The sequence below is a fragment of the Ambystoma mexicanum genome, chromosome 5q (genome assembly GCF_040938575.1).
Source record: "Ambystoma mexicanum isolate Mex_15411 chromosome 5q, UKY_AmexF1_1, whole genome shotgun sequence".
In the NCBI taxonomy this organism is placed as follows: Eukaryota; Metazoa; Chordata; class Amphibia; order Caudata; family Ambystomatidae; genus Ambystoma; species Ambystoma mexicanum.
In genome coordinates, this window is record NC_090933.1 from 1,310,130,264 (window position 1) to 1,310,155,073 (window position 24,810).

A 24,810-nucleotide genomic window follows, 5' to 3' on the forward strand; every position below is an offset into this window, starting at 1 on the left:
TCATTTAGTGTACCGCATCCTCCTCCGGTGGGACGCGGCGCACCATGATCGCTTGCACGGACTCTCTGAACAGTATCAAGTAAGTGCAATGACTGATTCTGTCAGTCTTACCAGTACGTTCTCTTCATCTTAATAAGCTTTGCTTATCCTTCTCTCCCCTTTTAGATAATTTTACTCATTTGAAGTACCGTCCACTGAGTGTTATCTTTTGAAAGATCCCTCTTTATCTTGCATGGATCCGTCCGTCGGGACTTTTTCTGAACTTGTTTTAAGTAGAGACTTTGCTTCTCTTCTCTCTCCTTAGCGTTACTCCTCTCACTACTTAGGGTTAACACATGTTTCATTTCTTTAGCGTTGAGACGAAACAGCATTCCAGAGCTTCCACTTTATGTTCCATTGGATACCTCTTTTCAACTATGTGACCACCATAGTTGGTAAGTTACATTGTTCAATCTTTCCTCCATTTTGTACTTTTTCTATCTTTTTCTAGAATTTTGTGAAATTTGATTCTGCCCCTGAAGAAGAGTTTATACTCGAAACGCGTTGGGCCTAAAAACACTGTGGGCCTCATTACGACTCAGGCGGTAAGGGGTTTACGGCGGCGTAAACAGCGCCGACCCTTACCGCCTGATTCCGAGGTCCCTTAGCGCCATGGAGGTTTTAACACCTGCTTTTAGCAGGTGTTAAAATCCATGGCGCTAAGGGACCTTGATGTTAATTACGCCACCGTAATTTACGGTGGCGTAATTAACACCTTCCCCACTCCCATTATGCCCTATGGGGGCAAAAATGGGAATGGGGAAGGGCAAATGGTGAATGGGGAATTACCGCCCCACTCACCTTGGAATGGGGCGGTAAGTCCGCCATCCACCATGGCGGAATCGTAACCTTAGCGGCATGGACCATGGTGCTAATAGCACCATGGTCCTCCACCAAGGTTGTAATGAGGGCCTGTATAAATAAATTTATGAATTGTTTTTTACATGAAATCTTGTGAGCTGGGTATTTACTCCTACTGCCCCACCAACTGAACTATATACTGCATTTAATGCATCAAATTGTTAATGTGAAATTATATATAAATAACACTGAATTACTGATCTGCTCCACAGATACTAGATAGTGTGCAGGGGACGGGAGTTCCTACATCTCTAGGAACAACCACTTTTTCTTCTCTCATTTATCCAACCTAGTTGCCAAGGTTGAATTTTGCTCCCCCGCACCTCAAACAAACCTTAATCTCTAAAAGGTCACCATAAAAACCCATCTTGTGAGTTTTTTGCAAAACACAGGTGTGCCCTGGTGTTTGTGCTTATTTCCTGATCAGTGATACCCAGATTATCACGGAGACGGTTGAGCAGGATGGCACGGTTGACCATGTCAAAGGCAGAAGAGAGATCAAGTAAGATGAGGCTACAGGGGTGTTGGGGTCAGGGTTTGAGAGCAGGTCTTCACGGATGTTCAGGAGAGCAGTTTCCATGCTTCTGGCAGCTCTGAAGTCAGACTGATGGTCATGGAGACACCCAACAGATTCAGTGTGAAGATTAACCTGGGAGTTGGCCAACGTTTCCAGGAGTTTGCCCAGGAAAGGACCGATGGAGATTGGGCGGTAGTTAGCAGGGCAGGAGGGGTCGGCTGAGGGTTTCGTAAGAAGATGGTGCTTCAGTGGGGGGGGGGGGAAGACTCCAGTGGTGAAGGAGTAGTTGCAGAAGTCAGCCAAAGCAGGAGCCAGGGTGTCAACGTGTTCTTTTATAACACACTTAAATACCAGTGAGTGGTTTCTAAGCGCGGGATCCAGATTCAAACCTGTGTTGCGCTGCATTGTTTTGCTTCCAAGACAAATGCCTTGCCCCTGAGCTATCCTTCCCCCCATGGCCTATTAGGTTATGTTTCTTTAAGTAGGTATTATGTGTTGTCATTTTTCATTAAACTATTCTGTGCTTTTGTGTTTTATTGCATTATAGTATGTTATGTTAGTTTTGGTAGGACTAGATGTTGTTAGTTTAGTTTTGGTCATGTTTTATTATGTCAATTATGCTTTTATGTTTTTTTTCTGTAGAGTCAGGTTCCTAACAGAAGTCATTTGCAGGTTTTCTTGGGCTCCCCCGCTACTTTAGCTCCAGTGCGGAAGGTGAGTGTGTCCTCCTTTGTGCTGCACGACCCAATTTTTGATTAATTTGCCTCTCTTTCCTTCCCACATCTCACGCACCCTGAGCGCCATTCCCGAATCCCCTGCCTGGTTGTCCACCCTCCTCCAGCCCCACCCCCTGCTTCCATTGTCCTTGTAAGCAGCCTTCTAACATCATAGGTCTCTGACCTTTATTTGGGCTCCCCCGCCACTTTAGCTCCAATGCGGCAGGTGAGCGTGTCCCCCTTTGTGCTGCCCAACCCCATTTTTGATTAATTTGATGTCTGTTTCCCTCCCACATCTCCCGCCTTGTGTGCCGTTCCCAACCCCTCTTCCTGGTTGCCCACCCCGTGCTCTCATTAGAGGACACCTGACCAGGACAGCCCCGGCCTGTTGCAGCCCCACGGTGAAGGACCCAGAGAAAAAGGACAGCTCTGGCAGAAACAGCTCCAGATCGTGTTGGCCCGTGTTAGCCAGTAGAGCCATCACCCGGCAGCGACAGATAAGGTAGGCGAGGTCTGGACTGGGGGACCAGCAATCACTGTTCCACATTATACTGTCCGACCCTGACTGTGTATGTTACCCATATCTCACATTTAGCCTGATTGTGTTTGTTAGCCATGTCTCACATTTAGCCTTGTTGTGTAGTTTAGCCATGTCTTGCATTTAGCCTAACTGTGAATGTTAGCCATATCTCACATTTAGCCTGACTGTGTATGTTAGGCATAGCTCGCATTTAGCCTGATTGTGTATGTTAACCATATCTCAAATTTAGCTTGATTGTGTAAGTTAGGCATGTCTTGCATTTAACCTGATTGTGCAGGTCAGCCATATCTCACATTTAGCCTGACTGTGTATGTTAGCCATGACTTGCTCTTAGCCTGATTGTGTATGTTAGCCTTGTCTTGCATTTGGCCGAATTGTGTAGGTTAGCCATAGCTCACATTTAGCCAGATTGTGTAGGTTAGTTATATCTTGCACTTAGCCTGATTGTGTATGTTAGCCATATCTCGCATTTAGCCTGACTGTGTATGCTAGCCATATCTCGCATTTAGCTTCATTGTGTAAATTACACATGTCATGCATTTAACCTGTTTGTATCAGTCAGCTCAATAGTATAAGTCAGTATATATTGCATTTACACAGACTGTGTTAGCTAGGCATATTCCACATTTAGACAGATTGTGTATGTTAGCCACATCGTGCATTTAGCCTAACTGCGTATGTTAGCTATATCTCACAATCAGCCTGTTTGTGTATGTTAGCCGTGTCTTGCATTTGACCTGATTGTGTAGGTTAGACATATGCCGCATTTAGCATGATTGTGTAGGTTAGCTGTGTCTCACATTTGGCCTGATTGTGTATGTTAGCCATATCTCGCATTTAGCCTGATTGTGTAGGTTAGCCATATCTCACATTTAGCCTGACTGTGTATGCTAGCCATATCTCGTATTTAGCCTGATTGTGTAAGTTACACATGTCATGCATTTAACCTGTTTTTATCAGTCAGCTTGATTGTGTAAGTCAGCCATATCTCGCATTTACACAGACTGTGTTAGCCACCGATATCCCCCATTTAGACAGACAGTTTTTGTAACGCATAATTTCAAAAGTGTTATTGCATTGACTGTGGTGACCCCTCATTGGACCTTTCTCCCCCTATCCAAGTGCCCCAGGTCTAAGGTTGTTGCATTGACTGTTGTGCCCCTCATCTGGGCTTCTCTCCCTCTATCCAGGTGTCCCAGTACTAAGGTTGCTGCCTGCACTGTTGTGGCCCGCTACCCATGTTTCCCAAATCAAAATGTTATTTATTGTGTTATTGGTTGCTGTACTCATTGTTGTGCCCACTATCCAAATCAAGGAGTAATTCCATTGACTGTTGTGCCCCCCTCATTAGGCCTCGCTGTTGTGCCTCCTCATTAGGCCACTCTCTATCCTGGTGTCCCAGGTCTAAGGTTGCTGCATTTACTGTTGTGGCCCTCTACCCAGGTGTCCCAAATCGAAATGTTATTGCATTGACTGTTGTGCCCTCTTTGGGCCTTCTCCCTCTATCCAGGTGTCCCAATTCTAGGTGTGACTTCATTGATTGTTGTGCCCCTATTTAGACCCTCTCCCCCGGACCAGTTGTCCCAACTCTAGGTGAGACTGCATTGATTGTTGTGCCCCTTCTTTAGACCCTCTCCCTTTAGACAGGTGTCCCACGTCTATGCGTTACTGCACTGACTGTTCTACTCTCCTTAAGCCGCTCGCCCTCTACCCAGGTGTCCCATGCCTAGGTGTGACTGGATTATTTGTTGTGCCCACTTAAGCCCATCTCCCTCTGTCCAGGTGTACCGAGTCGAGATGTTACTGGATTGATTGTTGGACCCAACAAAATCCCTGGTAGCTCAGTTTTAGGTGCCCACAATCCCTGGTAGCTAAGGTGTCCTATGAGCAACCGCTGTGTCTCCAACCAATCAATTCCACCCACTGCGGGTTTGTACATCGGAGCCAAAAAGAAAATACCACTAAAACAAACTAACCATGAGGGTTTACTACCCCTGGTTCAACAACACAACCAAAGATCCCCTAAGATAAATAACAAAACCACATAGGAGCCAGAAAGGAAAGAGCAATAAACAAAACTGAATCGCTGCCATGATGCCTACCCCCGGAGCACCAGGCCAGGCCCAGCAACCCCGGGAGCAGGCATCATGCCCCCGGGTAAAAGCCCAGCTGCCCCTTATAGGGGCTCTTTGGACTCTGTCCTGGCACCGTTGGCGCCAGGCTCATGTTGGACATCAGTCCTGGCGCCATAGGTGCCAGGCTCATAAAGGAAGGTGTTTTGTGCACTTACCTGATGCAGACCATGCTGCAAGACTCAGGCCTCCCTGAGACCGGATAGGGACTATTTTTTCATTGGGACTATTTTGCCACTCGGGCGTGGCCAGGGAAGGATACTTACTTGGAACTACTTTGGGGGCTATTTAAGCCCCGCCAGACAGTAGCTCACGCTTCGCGTTGTTCTGCATCCAAGCAGCTGAACGCTCACCGTGTCTGCTCCTGCATCTGGTCTCCAGCCACGCCCGCCTCGATCCTGGAACACCTGTAAGGAAAGAAGAGAAGAGAAAGGTGAAAACCAAGAATTTAATCAAACTTCTTACCTGCATCCGGAACCTTCACACCAGCGTTCCTGAGAAAATACTTTCATTTAAAAGCACCGCGTTGCTCGCTCCAGCGACGCGCTTCACTCACCTGTCCTCGGGAGTTCTTCTGGCTCCACCGCGACTGTCTGCACCGGTCGCCACATCTCTGCGCCTAGGGGAGAGAAGAAGAGACAAAAGGTGAGCAGAAGGAACATATGAGGAAAGCCTAATTTTCCGCCATAACACTTACCGGTCTTCTGTTGGTGGACCATTCCTCATTTCGGGTCGGCGCCGCTTCGTTGGCACTTATCGCACCCCAGCTCCTATGGGGAAAGGACAAAAGACATTAAGAGGGATGGCCCCCATCGCTAACTCACCTGAGTTTACCATCGGCAATTCAATCCCTCAACGCATCGCCTTCATTCTGCACCTGAAATAAAGGACAGATTACAGGTTAGGAAGGCAACAGAAAAGGAGGCTCAACACTTGAACTTTTGTAATCTTCATACTTACGGCGTTCCGCTCGAAAAAGTCAAGTGGTTTTTGCCAGCGCCATTCTGAAAACCAGTGAAGTAACTGGACAAACACGCGCCCCTACACCAGAAGCAGGATGGAGATTTCATCCTTTCACACCATAAGGTGAGCTTCAACCGGGGATTTTGGAGGAAGTTAGAGAAGAACGAAGGGGGAGCGAGCACACTATTCTGCAGACTGTTAATCCCCTTTCTCATCTGCAGAAGGATATTCCTACGGGCCAGACAAGCCAGATTTGGGAGTCCTGTTCAGTCGGTGTTCCGAGTTCTGCGCATCACGCTCGAAGAGGCCACAGCAACCCAGACTAGACCAGCGCCTCCGTGGGAGTCAGGTGAGCGTTACAGAACGCGAAGCCTTCCTACAAATTCCCACCCAGGCGCTATGGAAACTTCTGAGACTGATCAGTTGGCCCAACTACTGGGGGAATTACGGGCCGAAGTACACGCCGCTCGTCAAGAGACTAATGCTCTCAGGAGGGAAGTGATTGTATCAAAGGAAAGAACTGATGACCTGGCTAGACAGTTTTTGCAAGGTCAAGCTGGACACACTCCTCTACCTGGTTCCGGGGGAATCCCACTCCCGTGGTTCCCAGTAAGCCTGTGCAGATTAATCTACCTGGAAACATGCTGCTGGCCCCACCCGAACGCTTTGCTGGGGACCCCAAATGATTCGCCGTATTCATGAATCAGTGTCGTTTGCACTTCCTATGCAGACCTGGGGCCTTCCCTAATGACCAGACCAAGGTAGCCTTTGTATTGTCATATCTCAGCGGCTGTGCTGCCGATTGGTCAGTTCCACTGGTTACTCAAGATGACCCGATTCTCCGTGATTTTCAAGGATTTCAAGCAAGCATGGAAAGGTTATTTGCTCGACACTCTCAGGGGCAGGCTCTGGATGACGAACTCCTATCCCTGCGACAGGGCAATCAGGACCTTTTATCCTACATTGCAACCTTTAATAGACTAATTGTGGAAACTGGGTGGCCAGAGGATAAAAGAATCACGTTATTTTATCGAGGTCTATGCGGAGAACTTAAAGATGTCCTGGCCCAAGTTGTAAATCCGCCCCAAGAATGCACAGAATATATAGACTTAGTGGTCCAATTGGATCACAGACTTCAAAACAGAAAAGCAGATCGGTCCAAGTTTGAGACCCGGGTGTTGGTCAAGACCCACGCTAACCCCAAGGGTGCTGATGTCTATGAGCCTATGCAAATCGGAGGGGTTAAAGGACCTTTAACTCAAAAAGAGCGTGAAAGAAGACGGCAGATGCAATTATGTCTTTATTGTGGGTCCTCTGGACACTTTCTACGAGATTGCCCAGCAAAACCGCCCAAGAAGGTGGTAGGAGCCACTGATAAAAACCATGAAGACTCTGTTTCGGGAAACGACCACGCCCGACAAGCGTAGGGGTCCGCTTGCCGAGCTTGAAAACTAACTCTCAGACCTCGCATTTCATTGTGCCAATGGTCCTCGTAGATCCGGAACAGCCTAAGCGGTTGCATGCAATAAAGGCATACATCGATAGTGGGGCTATAGGAAATTATGTTGATCGTGAATTGGTCTCTAGGATTAACCTCCCTCTGTGTCCTAAAACCAGCAAAGATGTCATCACCACAGTCGATGGAACCGAAATTGCCTCTGGACCGGTAACACATTCCACTGCTGAGGTGACACTTATAGTTCCGGATGGCCATCGGGAGGCAGTTGTGTTTGATGTAATCAAGGCTCCACAGTTTCAGGTTATTCTCGGAATCCCTTGGTTAGAGACACATAATCCTTGAATTGATTGGCGAGCGAAGAGAATAACCTTCCCGGATTGTGCACAAACCTGCTACCCAGAAAATCTGAAGATTAGTCTAGCGTCTGTAACCTCTGTCTCCATGCAACTACCTCCGGATTACCAAGACTTTCAGGACGTCTTCCAAAAGGAACAGGCCAACACATTACCTTCCCACAGATCGTACGATTGCCAAATCGATCTGGTGCCTGGTGCACAACCCCCTTGTAGCAGGATTTATGCCCTTACTGAACCTGAGAATCTGCATTTGAGACAATATTTAGATCAATACCTAGCCAATGGTTTTATTCGCCCGTCAAAGTCTCCGGCATCCTCGGCTTTGTTCTTTGTGCCCAAAAAAGAAGGCGACCTTAGAACTTGTATTGACTACCGCGCATTGAACCAGATAACTGTTAAAAACCGTTACCCTCTGCCTCTGATCCCTGAACTCCTTGACCAGGTGAAGGACGCTTGCGTATACACCAAGTTAGATCTCCGGGGGGCTTATCATCTGGTGCGAGTAAAAGAAGGCGACGAATGGAAAACGGCCTTCCGTACAAAATATGGATTATTCGAATACCAGGTGATGCCTTTCGGGTTGTGCAACGTGCCTGCTGCTTTCCAATTCTTCATGTCCTTCGGGAACTCATCGATGTTTGCGTTGTCGTATATAATCAATGACATTCTTGTGTACTCCTCTTCGGAATCAGATCACAGAAAGCATGTCAGAGCCGTCCTTGAGAAATTGCGCCAGCACAAACTGTTGGCAAAGCTGGAAAAGTGCGTTTTCCATACCACCGAGGTTGAGTTTCTTGGATTCATCCTGACACCTAAAGGGGTCCGAATGGACTCACGAAAAGTGGATGCCATCCTCAAATGGCCATCACCTAGTTCGGTGAAAGGTGTCCAAAGCATGCTTGGTTTTGCTAATTTTTATCGCAGATTTATCCCGGAATTTTCACGTGTGGTACAACCCATCACTGCACTCTTGCGAACAAATAAACGCTTTGAATGGACCGAGGAAGCCGAACAGGCCTTTCAGGAATTGAAAGCTAAATTCACGCCCGCACCTATTTTGAAGCACCTGCGTCCCGATCTCCCATATATAGTCGAAACCGACGCGTCCAGCTTAGCCATGGGAGCTGCCCTGTCTCAGAGAGACCCTGAAACCAACCAACTGCACCCCGTAGCATTTTGGTCCAGAAAGTTCTCGCCGCCTGAAGTAAATTATGCAATCACTGACAAGGAATTATTAGCCATTAAGTCCGCCTTTAAGGCTTGGCGGCATTATCTTCTTGGCGCCAGGCATACCATCACCATGATCACTGATCACCGAAACTTACAATATTTAAAAACTGCCAAGGCTCAATCGTCACGTCAGCTCCGATGGGCTTTGTTCTTTGCTGAGTTTGATTTTGTAATCACTTACCGCCCCAGCTGTAAGAATGGCAAAGCGGACGCGCTATCTCGAATAGGAATGGGAGAAATAGACACAAACTCAGAACCTGTGCCGATAATCCCGAACAAAGAATTTTGGGGATAACATCTTTACAAACCCTTGAAGACATTCAAGCACAGGTAAAACAACTCCTGGACTCTACAGCCTTGCAGGATTGGATCCAAAGGGGGGTCTTACTTTTCGGTCAACGATGACTTACCTTACTTCCAAGGACGCTTATTTCTGCCAGAAAAGGAATTGCAAGAACTGGTTATTTCCCGTCATCATGATACCCTGATGGAAGGACATCCTGGCATTGCCAAAACTGAGGAAAAAATTAAACGACAATTCTGGTGGCCTTCCCCACGAAAGGATATTAAATCTTTTGTGATGTTCTGTGGAGTTTGCGCCCAAAACAAAGGCCAAAAGACAAAACCCACCGGTCTTCTTCAGCCTTTAGACATTCCACCAGCACCTTGGCACACCTTGTCACTAGATTTTATCACAGACCTGCCCCCTTGTAATGGATACAATACTATTCTGGTTGTGGTGGATTTATTTTCCAAGATGGCCCATTTTATTCCGTTGAAAGGATTACCTTCAGCTTCTGTCCTAGCAAAGGAATTCCTCGAAAATATCATCCGTTTGCATGGATTCCCGTCCATACTAGTCTCCGTCCGGGGAAGCCAGTTTATTTCTCATTTTTGGAGAAAGTGTTGTCAACTGGCACAAATCGACATAAGACTCTCAATCAGCCACCACCCACAGACCGATGGTCAGACGGAGAGAACGAACCAGACCCTTGAACAATACCTACGATGTATGTTGCACCAATCGGAGGGTAATTGGAAGGCTATTTTATGGGTGGCCGAATATGCATACAATAACTCGGTACACTCTGGAACTGGACAAAGCCCCTTTTATACCCCATATGGACATCACCCTCGTACTTCAGACCTGGACTCACCTCTGAGCCTTGAAATGCCCACAGTGGACCATTTGCATTCCACGATAACTCAAGCCTTCAAGGATGCAACTGCACATTTGCAACAAGCGAAAGGGAAATACAAAAAGAATGCGGATGTGCATCGGAGTGAGGCGCCTCCATACCAAATAGGGGATCAAGTATGGTTGGCTACCAAACACTTATTGCTCAAGGGACCTCAAACTTTTAATCCAAGGTATTTGGGCCCTTACTCGATCAAAGCTATAATTAACCCAGTGGCAGTCAAGCTCGATCTACCAGCTAACATGCGGATTCACCCCGTTTTTCATGTGTCACTTTTGAAACCAGTGCAACCAGGAACCAGATTAATAAAGCCACCAGAACCAATCCAGATAGATGGGAGCCTGAATTTGAGGTGAAGAACATTTTGGATTCTAAGATCTCAAAATCAAAACTTTTCTATCTAATTGATTGGAAAGGGTACGGGCCTCAGGAAAGGTCTTGGGAACCCAGCGACCACGTACATGCACCTCGGCTGGTAAAAAGGTTCCATCGGAATTTCCCAAACAGACTGAAACCTCCAGAGGGAACGACCTTGGGAGGGGCCTTGGAGGGGGAGTGCTGTCATGATGCCTACCCCCAGAGCACCAGGCCAGGCCCAGCACCCCCGGGAGCAGGCATCATGCCCCTGGGTAAAAGCCCAGCGCCCCCTTATAGGGGCTCTTTGGACTCTGTCCTGGCGCCGTTGGCGCCAGGCTCATGTTGGACATCAGTCCTGGCGCCATAGGCGTCAGGCTCATAAAGGAAGGTGTTTTGTGCACTTACCTGATGCAGACCATGCTGCAAGACTCAGGCCTCCCTGAGACCTGATAGGGACTATTTTTTCATTGGGACTATTTTGCACTCGCGCGTGGCCAGGGAAGGATACTTACTTGGAACTACTTTGGGGGCTATTTAAGCCACGCCCAGGCAGTAGCTCACGCTTCGCGTTGTTCTGCATCCAAGCAGCTGAACGCTCACCGTGTCTGCTCCTGCATTTGGTCTCCAGCCACGCCCGCCTCGATCCTGGAACACCTGTAAGGAAAGAAGAGAAGAGAAAGGTGAAAACCAAGAATTGAATCAAACTTCTTACCTGCATCCGGAACCTTCACGCCAGCGTTCCTGAGAAAAGACTTTCATTTAAAAGCACTGTGTTGCTCGCTGCAGCGCCGCGCTTTACTCACCTGTCCTCGGGAGTTCTTCTGGCTCCACCGCGACTGTCTGCACCGGTCGCCACATCTCTGCGCCTAGGAGAGAGAAGAAGAGACAAAAGGTGAGCAGAAGGAACATATGAGGAAAGCCTAATTTTCCGCCATAACACTTACCGGTCTTCTGTTGGTGGACCATTCCTCATTTTGGGTCGGCGCCGCTTCGTTGGCAGGTACCGCACCCCGGCCCCTATGGGGAAAGGACAAAAGACATTACTGGGGGAATATAAAGACATTAAGAGGGATCGCCCCCATCGCTAACTCACCTGAGTTTACCATCAGCAATTCAATCCCTCAACGCATCGCCTTCATTCTGCACCTGAAATAAAGGACAGATTACAGGTTAGGAAGGCAACAGAAAAGGAGGCTCAACACTTGAACTTTTGTAATCTTCATATTTACGGCGTTCCGCTCTGAAAAGTCAAGTGGATTTTGCCAGCGCCATTCTGAAAACCAGTGAAGTAACTGGACAAACACGCGCCCCTGCACCAGAAGCAGGATGGAGAGTTCATCCTTTCAAACCATAAGGTGAGCTTCAACTGGGGATTTCGGAGGAAGTTAAAGAACGAAGGGGGGAAGGGGGAGCGAGCACACTATTCTGCAGACTGTTAATCCCCTTTCTCATCTGCAGAAGGATATTCAACCCAGACTAGACCAGCACCTCCGTGGGAGTCAGGTGAGCGTTACATTCACAAAGGTCTTTCAACTGAGGTCTCCACTATCCACAACCCAGCCAATGACAAGCAACAACTAACAAACAGCAAAGACTAAACCTCAAGGACCAGGAAACACACCAATCCAAAGAGGACGCCCACTCAAAGAAATACAACCCGCAACCCAAACACCATGTCTCGCCACAAGAAAGACAAAGAAGCCAGAACAGACAACAGAAAAAATAAGAAAACCCAAACCGCTCAGGAAGGTGCCGACTAGCATGATCCCACAACTCTGAAAACTTGACAAAAAACAGTCCAGACAGTCGAGACATACAAAGAACAGAGCAAAGAAAGACTACATCGCTCACTACCTCTCTACATACGACTGCATGGTAAGCAAAAACGAACCAGCAACATCGAACCAACTGGCAACAAGCGCTACGAATACAGACTCCACCAGGACACCAAATGCAACACAACAACTAATAAACCATCCTAACCTGGTCGACACCATGGACAATACTGCAACCAGAATCAGGGACAAGCTGCAATCCATCACCCTCTACATGCCCTAAATCACCAAAGACTGGACCAACAAACGGGTACCTACACAATTCACCACACGGAACAAACTGAAACCAGCCAACCCCACCATAAACCTCATCAGTCTACTCGACGAAGAGACTGATCACCAAAGAAACACACCACCTAACAGGTTCAACCAGGAAAAATACACAAGCAACGCAAACCCAACCGACAACACACCAAAACGAACAAACAATACAAACAACAACCCATTAGGAAAATCAAACAAACTGCACTGCAGCCTTCTCAACTTTAGATCCATGGCAAAACACTGAATAGAAATCCATGTCCTAAGCATAGCTGGCACAGGCGTGCGCTTTCTTACACAAACTTGGTTATTAGACAACTATAAAGCCACCGCGAATGAAGCGATACCGGACAATTAAAAATTAATATACACCAATAGAGAAAACTGAAAAGGAGGTGGAATCGCAATCAAACACAAAGTACACATCCGATCATCTCAACTCATCACAACCAACACAGAAGACTATGAATCCCTCCTCATCACGATAGAACTCAACAGCAAAACCAACACAGTATTCCTCCTGATCTACGGACCACCTTCTTTCAACCGGAGCTTTGCAACAAAATTAGCAGATGCAACCACCATTTTATCAACCCACCACGACAACCTAGTCATACTGGGAGACTCCAACATATGGTTCGAAAAAGAAAACGAGTCCACAGCAAACTCACTCTGCACACTCCTGGAAAATTTGCATTTCAAGGAAATAGTAAATGGATCCATCCACGATGCCAGACATACCCTGGATGCAATTTTCTGCAGGGAAGGACTATGCACATCCATGCCGCCCACACCGATGGTATAGAGCGACCACTACTTAATACCATTCCACATCACATCCCAAACCCGCCCACCAGCTGGAAAGAAAATGCTCCAAACGAGCAGGAAAAGAAACCGGAAGAACCAAGAACTAGAGGCCATAACAAACCTGCTATACTCAGCCCTCCCAAGTGAAACAGAACCCACCGAAACAACCATAGACACGACAGAAGACACACTCAACAATTGGATCACGAAGGCCCTCAACCAACTGGCACCAGCTAAAACATTCAAAGCAACACCCAAAAAACTGGCCACAAAATGGTTCATAGAAGAACTGAAAGAACTATAAAAAAAACAACCGCAAAATGGAAAAGTAATGGACAGAACTATATACCCGACTAGACAAAATAAAATACCAAAGACAACTCAAAACTATACAAATCAATAATTTCTACTATGGCACAAGAATAGAATCAGCAAATACTCCACAGAAAGAACTCCTCAAAATCATCAAAGAGATTAAAAAACCCTTCTTCCTGCATGAATTCCATAATCCTGACACAAGCACTTTGTGACAACATCACCAACCACCTGAGATCAAAAATAGACAATCCAGGAGACCATCAACCTAGCCCGGGCAAATACAACGTCGACTGCCAGAGCAGAGACACCGGGCAAAACACAGATTACAACAAAACTCACCTATCTAGAACCAATCACAGAAGAAACCTTTGCCACACTGATCAAGGACACCAACCTAGCAGGATCCCCAAGAGACCCCTGCCCCTCTGACATCTTCAAAGGAATGCTCAATCACAGAACCCTGGCGGAACTTAATAAATCTATCACTCAAAAGAGGAATTGTACCGGTCTCCTTCAAATGTGTATACATTAAACCACTGATAAAAAAGGAATCAGAAAGCCAACCTGCCCTACCCAGCAAAGATCCCAGAGAACCACATCTACAAAATCCTTCTTAAATATGTAGAAACAAATGGAATACTCGACTGTTCACAAGTTGGCTTCAGACCAATCAAGAGGAACCGAATCTGCATCCCTGTTGAAATGGGACGACCTGAAAATAAACGCAGCCGGCAATGCCCAATCGTCCCTCATACTATTGGACATATCAGCTGCATTCAACACAATCAGGCAATGAAACACTAATAAAAAGATTGATGGAATGTGGCATACAGGAATCCGCACTAAAGTGGCTTACCTCATTCCTAACAAACCGAACCGAAAGAACCTACCTACCACCCTTCATCTCAAACACCAAAAATAAATCCTGTGGATTCCCATAGGAATTCCGCCTCCCTCCTCTGCTTTTCAACTTCTACATGTGCTCACTGATGAAAATCATTTGAACCTACGAACGTACTACGCAGACGACACACAACTGATTGTGAAAACAAACAGAACCCAGGAACGAAATAACAGCCTCAACAACTGCCTCACAGACATCTACAATTGGATGCCAACAAACAACCTTAAACTGAACCCAACAACAACAGAAATAATGCTCTCATCCGCAGGATTTGACAGAGATAACCCACAACTGGACTGGTCAATCGTCATGGGAACGCAACCAGAGACTACCGACGTCGTAAATGACCTAGGAATACTCATGGACAACAGACTATACCTGGAACCGCAAGACAACGCAACTGCCAAAAACATGCTTCTTCCTCCTACGACTGCTCAGAGGATAACTCCCCTACCTCCCCTTGCCCCACAGAATCCTCACAATCATATTCCTAATACTCACAAGAATTGACTACGCAAACAGCCTCTACTTAGGAATGCTGGAAAGACTTACCAAGAAACTCAAAAGTGTGCAAAATACAGTAGCCAGGATCCTATTAAGACTAAACAGAAGAGACCACATCACTCCAGCACTGAAAAGCTTACACTGGTTACCAGTAATAAAGTGCATCAAATTCAAAGCACTCTGCATCTCCCACAAAGCCTTGAGCAGACAAGGAGCTGAATTCGTCCAAGACAAGAGTAGCCAGTATCGCCCAGGAAGGGCACTAAGATCCTGCAACAACCTACAAGTAGAGGAAAAACACTATGAAAAAATGACATTCGGCAGAACAGCGTTCTCACGTCAAATTGCTAACATCTGGAACACCATGCCTAAAGAAATTAGAAGCACAGAAGACCACATCACCTTCAGGAAATTGCTCAAAACCTGGCTGTTCAGCAGACAATGACAACCTCGAAGGGACACTGGCAACAACAACACCACAGACAAACAACTAAAGAGGAGACGAGATGGGCCAAAGAACCACACAGAGGAACCTGGCTAGATACCGTCAAGCGGCAACTGAAGAGCTGTGCTAGAGGCTCCAACAAACCGACCGACTTACTAACCCATCTTCCCCCTTCTGCTCCTCCAACACAACTGATGCCACTACACCAGACCTTGGACTAGCCACACCACACATAAACAAACCTAGAATCAATACTATGTTCACACCCAGCATCTCAAGATGCTAAAGAGCACCTATAATGAACCACCCACATAGTCCATAAAACCATCAACAACGCAATTACACACCAAGATACCGGATTATCTTACAGCTGCTGCCACCTGTGACTTTGGATCCCTTATGGACACTATCTAACCAGTGCGCACTACCAAACCCACCACAACCCCACACAATGCACTAACAACAACACAAAACACTAGCACTCACCCGAGGCACCGAATCCTAGACATAGGGTTACAATGCACGAGACCTCTCGCACAAACTCCCACATGCAAAACAACACTTACAGATGCCAGTTCCTCTTGGTTCTGAACCTATCCTTTCACCCTATCCCCACTAACCACCCCTCCGCCCGTCTCTTGCAGAGCCAAGCGAGCGCCTGGAGACTGCCCCTGGGTGTTGGCGCTGTGCAGTATAAATCAACATAACAAAACAAACATAACGTTTGTTCTTTGAACCACTATTTTTATGATTTTTATGTAGAGTTGTGTTCCTATTGGAACTCAACTATAAGTAAAAAATTAAAAACAGCGTAACAAAGCAAAACTGACATAATATAACATTACCTAGTTTTATCAATTCCAATGTAGCGTGCTGTTACACAACAAAACTAAAAAACAAAACAGCATAACAAACCATGAGCACACCTAACAGCTACTTAACGAAATGTAACTTAAGACACCCTATGATAATTTAAGACACCATATGATAATGTAACATGACATAACATAGCTACTTACATAATATAATATAAATAAAATGAACCTAACAACACCAAATCTAAATGAAGCTAACATGGAATAGTGTTGGTTAGATGAACAAGTTGCTTAACCCTGTTAACGTTCTTTCGACTGGATGTTCCTCCAACGTATTCCTCATCTTTGACATGTTGTGTCCACAGCTCGGCCGCTTCGGAAATTCTTCAGCAGAGGGCACCCTGTGCGGATGGCTTTGGGTCGATGTCCTTCGGAGGCCTCCGTCGAGGGTGACGTTATCGGATGTTATAAGTAGCACGCACGGCACCCATAGCCTCAGTTCTTGCTCTTTCTCCCTCTCCACATGTAGCAGAAGTGGCCACAAATTGGGCCTGACCATACTCAGCCTTGTTGGAACGAATGCTGTAATAGCATGGGAAATTCTACAGAGGGGTAGGATGGGAGGGCGATGAGGAATACGTTGGAGGAACATCCAGTCGAAAGAACGTTACCTGGTGTAAGTAACTTGTTCTTCGAATGGATTGCGTCCTCCAACGTATTCCTCATCTTTGACAGACTCCCAAAGCAGTATGGGTGATTGGAGGAGGGTTAAGAATTTAACATGATTGGAAATCAAAGGGCAGAATAAAGGACTGCCTTACCAAATGCCACATCCTGAGCATGGGAAGTATCCAGGGAATAATGCTTGGTAAGACCACCTTGCAGCATCACAAATGTTTTTTATAAGGACACCCCTTTTGCAGGCCTGTCGACGTAGCCATACCTCTGTTGGAATGTGCATGCAAGCCCTCAGGAGGGACCTTACCCGCCAAAGTGTAGCATTCAGAAATAGCGAGGATGATCCACCTAGACAAGGTCTGTTTAGATACAGCCTGGCCTAGTTTGTGCCCGGTGCACCCCACAAAGAGGTGGTCATCCCCTCTCACCTTGGACATTCTGAAACATAAAAGCTCAAAGCTCTCCTAGGGTCCAACCTATGAATCCTTTCCTCTTCCTTACTAGGATGCGGAGGAGGATAGAAGGAAGGGAGTACAATTTTCGGACTCAAATAAAAGTACGAAACTACCTTAGGTAGAAAGGAGGGTCTGACTCTCAACACCACCCTGTCCTTGTGGAATACAGTAAAGGGTAGCTTGGAAGAAAGGGCCTGCAACTCGCTTACTCTGCGTGCAGATGCAAGATCAACCAACAGAACAGTCTTAAAGGTTAACAACCTCAACGGACATGAGTGCAGTGGTTCAAAAGGAGCACCCATCAGAAATGTTAAGACCAAGTTAAGGTCCCAAACCGTAACCTGAAACGGTGAAGGCGGGAACAGATTTGTGAGCCCTTTTAGAAATTGAGTATTCAAAGGAATCTTAAAATAAGAGCATTCCTCAGATGAGCGCTTAAAGATAGAGAGCGCTGCTAGGTAACCTTTAATGGTACCCACCTGGAGACCCTTGTGGGCTAAAGAAAGCAAAAAGGATAGAACATCCGGGGGTGAACAATAAAAAGGATTAACTTTCTTTTTTCTACACCAGTCGCAGAAATTATTCCAACGGTAACGGTACAGCGACTTTGTTGCCGGCCTCCTGGCCGAAAGCAACACCTCCATTACGTCATCCGGGAGGTCCCAATCCTTCTATCTCAACCTTTCATAAACCAAGCGTGAAGGCTGAGAGACTTGACCTCTGGATGGACAACCTGACCTTCCTCGCGCAGGGGAATATCCTCTCTTTGGGGAAGACTTATCGGAGGACAGTTCCAGAATATCCGGTTACCACGATCTCCTGGTCCAATCCGGGTCAGCTAGGATCATGCGGGACCCGAACCATCTTAACCTCCTGAGAGCCCGAGGAATGACGGGGACTGGAGGAAATGCATACAGTAGCGGGAATTCCCAATCCACCACAAACGCGTCTACTAGAGCTCCTCTCTGAGGAAATTAGCTTGGGCAGTACTGCTCGCACTTCTGGTTGGCCCGGTCACGAACAGATCCACTTGAGGGGTTCCCCGAAGGACGTCCTGAGCTATTTCCCACTCATGGGAGACTGCGCTCTCCCTGCTCAGAGCATCCACCGCCGTGTTCTCCTCTCCGGCCATATGAACTGCGGCTAGGGAGATTCCTTCTCGAATTGCCCAGAACCAGAGCTGCATCGCATCTCTGCACAGTGGATGTGACCCCACACCTCTTCTCTTGTTGAGGTAATGCATGGCCACCATGTTGTCCATCATTATCAGGACATTCTTCCCCCACACAGACGGCAGGAAAGCCTTCATTGCTAGCCTGATTGCCCTCAGCTCCAAAAGATTGATGTGTAGTTTGGACTCCGATGGAGACCAACGACTGCTAATTGACAGATCGTTGGTGTGAGCTCCCCACCCTGTGAGGGAAGCGTCCGTCACTACAGTGATCTCTGGCCATGGCTGCCAAAAAGGTTCTCCCTTCATGAGGTTTTCCTCGCAGGCCCACCACAGAAGATCCTGTGAGTCCAGAAAACTTCAGGATGCCTTGTGGCCAAGCAACATTATGAATTCGATGGCCGGAAGACTCTGGGCATTCTGAAATTTGGTTACATCTGGAGAATGTTCAGAGCCCTCCCCTTGGGTGGCGAGCACTTCCCAAAGGACGTGCCTAAGACTGCTGCGCTGCTGGGAAGGTGTCATTTGGGACTTCTTGAAATTGAGGGAGAAGCCCAGTCTGTAAAGGGAGTGACAGGTAACGCTGAGATGAGACAAGGCTTGTTCGGGAGAACAACGCACTGATCAGCCAATCGTCCAGGTAGGGGTAGACGTGAATCCCCCCGTTCCTGAGATGCACTGCCACTACCACCATCAGTCTGGTGAATACCCTTGGGCGGAGGTGAATCCGAATGGCAGGACTCAAAACTGATAGTGCAAGCGAACCTCAGGTATTTCCTGTGTTTGAGATGGATCGGCACATGAAAATAAGCATCCTGAAGGTCCAATGCCACCAACCATTCCTGAAGTTGGAGGGCCTGAAGGATCTGAGAAAGAGTGCCCATCTTGAACTTGTCCTTCCTGAGGAACTTGTTCAAGCATTAAGTCCAATATGGGTCTCAGTCACCCGTTCTTCTTGGGAATCAAAAAATAAGGGGAGTACGAGCTCTCATTCCTCTCCGCTACAGGCACTGGCTGTATAGCGCATTTATCTAGCAGGGTTAATGCGCAAGGAGCGGATTTGGAACCCTCAAAGGTTGTACTCCCGGTGGATGCTCGTGAGGCTTCCATAGAAAAGGAAGGCTGTACCCATGGGCTATTGTTTCCAGAGCTCATGCATCCGAAGTAATGGCTCACCATTTTTCTAGATGCTGAGACAAGTTGCCCCCCACCAGTGAGCCGTGACCGAAGGCCTCAGATCGGTTTTGAAGCAGCAGTAGCAGAGCCTGATGGCAAAGAGGCTGCTGCTTGAGCGGCTTTGGCACCTCTACCTAATCCACCATGAGGAAACGTACGTTGGCCTCTTTGACTGGCCATTCCTCTCGCCCTTCCAATTTAGGAGTACTAATGAAAGGTACTACCCCTTCATTGCTGTCCCCAGGACGAAAAGGCTGAGGCTGCTGGACAGCGGCACCCAACGACTTGGTGGCTGCCTTAGAGGTCTGCAGCTTCTCATGGCTCTCGTCACCCTTGCTGCCAAAAAGGTGAGACCCGTCAAATGGCATGTTCAGAAGACGAGCCTGCACATCTGGTGCAAACCCGGACTTCCGCAACCACGCAAATCTGTGTATTACGGTGCTCGTAGCCATGGACCTACTGACACTTTCAGCAAAATCCAACCCAGACTGAAGAGATTCACACATGGCTTCCTTGCCGTCCTTAACTATAGCTAGTAAGCCCTCGCTTTCATCCCCTTCGGGAATATGCTCAGCCGCCATGGAGATGAAATCCCACAGAGTGTGTACGAAAATCTTGCCAAGGCACAAGAGGAGTTGGCCTCCTTCAGTGCTATACTCCCAGCCAAAAATACCTTGCGTGCCCATCCATGCGCTTATTGTTTCTATCCAGAGGGGTGTTAGGGTACGCAGCCTGTTTAGAGGTAGCCGTGGCTGCCTGGACCACCAGACTGTCAGGAGTGGGATGGGAAGACAAATATCTGGGGTCGCTACTGGAGGTCCGGTATTTTAACATCAAAGACTTGTTCACCTCTGGGTTAGTCTCTGGGGTTTCCCAATTCTTAGTCACCCATTTCTGCAGAGCCACATAAAATGTCAATATGGGATCGGTAGGAGGACCCTGATACCAAATTGTCTCTAAGATCATCCTGATCAAAGTGGGTAGGAGGCCTGGCCCAACCCAAATACTCCACCACTCTCAACATAAGGTGTCGGTCAGAGGAGTCGGCGTGCGCACCTCGGTCTGGTCTGCTGAACTCCAGCTCAGGAGAAGTGTCAATACCACTAGCATTATGCAAGGTATCACAGACATCCTGTATATGTCTTTTATTTCCTCCGAGATGAGGCCTTCGGGCACATTAGGGGTCCCAAACTGGAGATCAAAAGGAGCCTCAACCTCATCAGAATGTTCCTCCTCAAAAATGGAGGTGAGGGACTTGAAAAAGTCTTTTTTTGTCAGTGGAGTAAACCTTTTCTCGGGAACCACAGAGGGGCTCCGCAGTAAGATTGGCCTCGACGGCGCCGATGGCGTCAGCATGGACAATGGCTCTGAACGCATCGAGGGTCTGATCGGGGTGGAGGATCTGACAGGCACAATAGGCAGACGTGGCACCAAAGGCATCGACGGCTTCAATGGAATTGAGGACTTTGACGGCATCGATGGAGACGAAGACCGCAACCTCTCATCACGTGTCGAGCTTCCTTATGAACCTTGTTCAAACGAGACTCGAGGGCGCGCGAGTATTCGGTCGAGAACGTTCCCTGCCGGCTTCACCAGAAGGAACGGACGGGGCTTTGCCCAGTTTGTCGAAAAGGTCAAGCATTTTCACCCGGAAAGCTTCCCACTCCACAGGCGTTGAATGTTTGAACGGGCAACTCACCCTCTCGGGGTGCCAACTGAGGAAGACAACGAGGGAGGCGACCGGTGATGCCTTCTCCTCGAGCGCTTCAACGAGGAGGATGAGTGTCGGGAAACACTACTGGACCTTGAGTGCTTGGCCTTCTTCCTCTGAGGAGAGTTACCTCTCGACTCATCAGTCGAAGGCCTAGCAGGGCGGGATTTATGGGGCTTGGACACCTTGTCTACCTTTAGTTTCCCCTTTTGTTCCCGCAAGGCCTTTCCAGTCATCGGCTGACACTTGGAGCACGTATCCGTGTCCTGGCCCTCGCCGAGGCACCACAGGCAGACACGATGTGGATCCGTGAGGGATATCTTGGATCCGCAGTCGCAGCAGTTCTTGTACCCGGACCGAGGTGTCGGCGGAGTGGAAGACGACAACATATTGAAGAAAATCTTCACATCAACAGTAGAAATACGAGGTGCACCGAGTTTCACGAAGCAAACACGTTTGCAGAAAAAACGGAAATGAGGCTACGGGCGCCGTGCGTGCTACTTATAACATTCAATGACATCACCCTCGACAGAGGCCTCCGAGAGACATCGACCCGATGCCATCGAAGCAGGGCGCACTCTGCCGAAAAATAAATTCCGAAGCAGCCGAGCTGTGGACACTACCAGGGTAATTCATGGAGTAACTATGCGCTGAAATGTCTAGCGCAAGCGTGAGAAACGCAGCACACATGTGCGAAACGCACACGTGCGCCCGTTTACCGATTCATGGAAGGCACTGTGCTTGGTTTACCTGGGACCTGCACTTAATACGCCCGTGGCGCACACGTCACAGCGACATCCCGAAAGCTGTGCGTGAGTTGCCCAGTGAAGGCACACAACGTCCAGCGCACATACCTAAAAAGGGGGCGGAACACGCGAAATGGGGAACAACACGCAAAAATGTGGGCATAACAGGGGAAGTACAGCAGTAAAATCCTTGCAACGCCCACACGCACGCTAACAACACGTATTCATGGAATTCAACAGGGCAAACCCGCGCAAGCAACAAAAGATGCGCAAAGCTGGAAACACATCTGCCATGCGACAGCAGGCGAAAGCGCCCCTGCGCAGCATAAAACTGCGCGCAAACAACAAACAAGCATAAACAGCTACGATAAATGTCCCATTTCTCGCAGCACTGATCGTGGGACACCACAGGACGAGGAAGATAGCCAGGGCCCGCATTATTTTACCCAGGACCAGCCTTTTTGGGATGCTTGATGACCGGGTCTATGGCAGGTACAGATTTCCACCCCATATCATCCTAGACCTGGTCACTGAGTGGGAGGATGACCTCACATCACCCACCATGTGCTCCCAAGCACTGAGCCCCTTGGAAAAGGTGCTCAATGTACTGCATTTTTGGGCCACTGGGTCATTTCAGCGGACAACTGCCATAGTTGGGGGCATCTAACAGCCCAGGCAGTCACGCTGCCTACACCAGATGTTGGGAATCATGATTGCACACCCCTCAGTCCCAGGCACATTTACATGCCCAGAACTCCCAGAGAAAGGCAGGCTGTGGTCCAGGACTTTTACGAGGTGGCACACTTTCCCAAAGTGCTTGGTGCCATTGATTGCATCCATGTGGCTCTACGTTCACCTAGGGCCACTGCGCACATCTATCACAACCGCAAGCAGTGGCATTCCAACAACGTGCAGGTGGTATGTGATGCCAAGTGGATAATCGCCTCTTTCTACGCAAACTATCCAGGGTCCACCCATGATAGTTTCATATTCAGAATGTCACCCCTAAACCGGGACCTGGAAGCTGGGAGGCATGGCAACACATGGCTCACTGGTGAGTACAAATGCCTGTGCACATGCATGCATGCATGTCACACACAGAGAAATGGAGAAACCCAACTAATCACAATCATTATCACCTCCCCAGGGGACAGTGCCTACCCTCTGAGCACCAACATGATGCCGCCAATACGGAACCCCACCACACCACCAGAGGTAAGATACAACGCAGCCCATATTGCAACCCAGGGCATAGTGGAGCGCACATTCGGAGTGCTGAAGTCACGTTTCCGCTCCCTTGACCGCTCTGGTGGGCAACTACTATATGCGCCCCCAGTAGTGTGCAGGATCATTGTGGCAGCATGTGTCCTGCACAACGTTGCAACACGGCGGGGCGTACCGGTGGACATGGTGGTGCCCCCACATCCCCAACTACATGAACGGCCCCTGGGCATGGGAGGGGAAAGGGCATGTAGCGAGGCAGCCCGTACCCAGCTTGTGGCTACATTTGTCACCTAAAATCCCACGCCTGTGGAGTGCACACAGGGCTGGCACATACCAGGTGACAATCGATGATGAGAAAGGGACAGTCAACTGTCACAACCTTACTACCCTGAGAATGTGTCCATGGAAGTGCTACATTGTGTGCATCCCTAGCTACTTAAAGAAACCCAATGCTGTGTGACCAGAAGGCACACATTCATGCTGCATAATCCACTACCCCCTTGCAAATCTGCACAGCCAAATACTGGAATGTCACCTAACCCCTCCCAAAGCCCATGTCACCTGCCCGACACACCATGCCACGGCATGCAATGTGAAAGCAAGCAAATAAATGTATAACACATGACAACTGTCACAAAGTGCACCGTCAGAAATGGAAACAGGCCACAGACAATTCCCTCTCACATATTAAAATGAAACTGTACACATGAACATATATTTACCTGCATGACAAATCAGGAATACAGGACCCAACAGTGGCAACGTCAGACAGTGATCAATCACAATAGCTCAAGTGTCACAATCTGAGAAAGCCACCACATGGACCCCTCCCATCTTCAGTGTGTTGCTGGTAGGTAAATGTAGCAGGGTACTGCATACAGCATGAACTGCATATACAATGGAGACAGGCAAGGTAACACATGAAGAAGCAACATGTAAATATGCACAATGAGTAATATTAAAAGCAATATACAGATCAACCATGCAGTGGAGAAACCATCATGAATCCCCACTAGGGGTGTATACACAGTTTGGACTACAGACTGGCCACACAACTGATGGAAGCCCAATGCCTCTGTGTAGGTTACTGTCACACGGTGCCATCCTTGCAAGCCCATGGAAAGGGGACGCAGGAGTGGCATATGTGTCTGGACCCCAAGCCTCAAACACAAACACAATACAAGCCTGTATGGGCCCAGCTGCAACACACAGTGGATGCCTTTGGATGCCACACAAAGCAACACACTGTTACATGAATGCATAATAGACAGAAAAAAGTGAAAAAAGAATGAGAAAAATAAAAGAAATTAAAAAAATGGCCATGGTTGACCAGGGTGGGGGGGGTGGACCACCAGGGGGGAGGAGGTGCAGGGTGCATGGATGTTGAGAA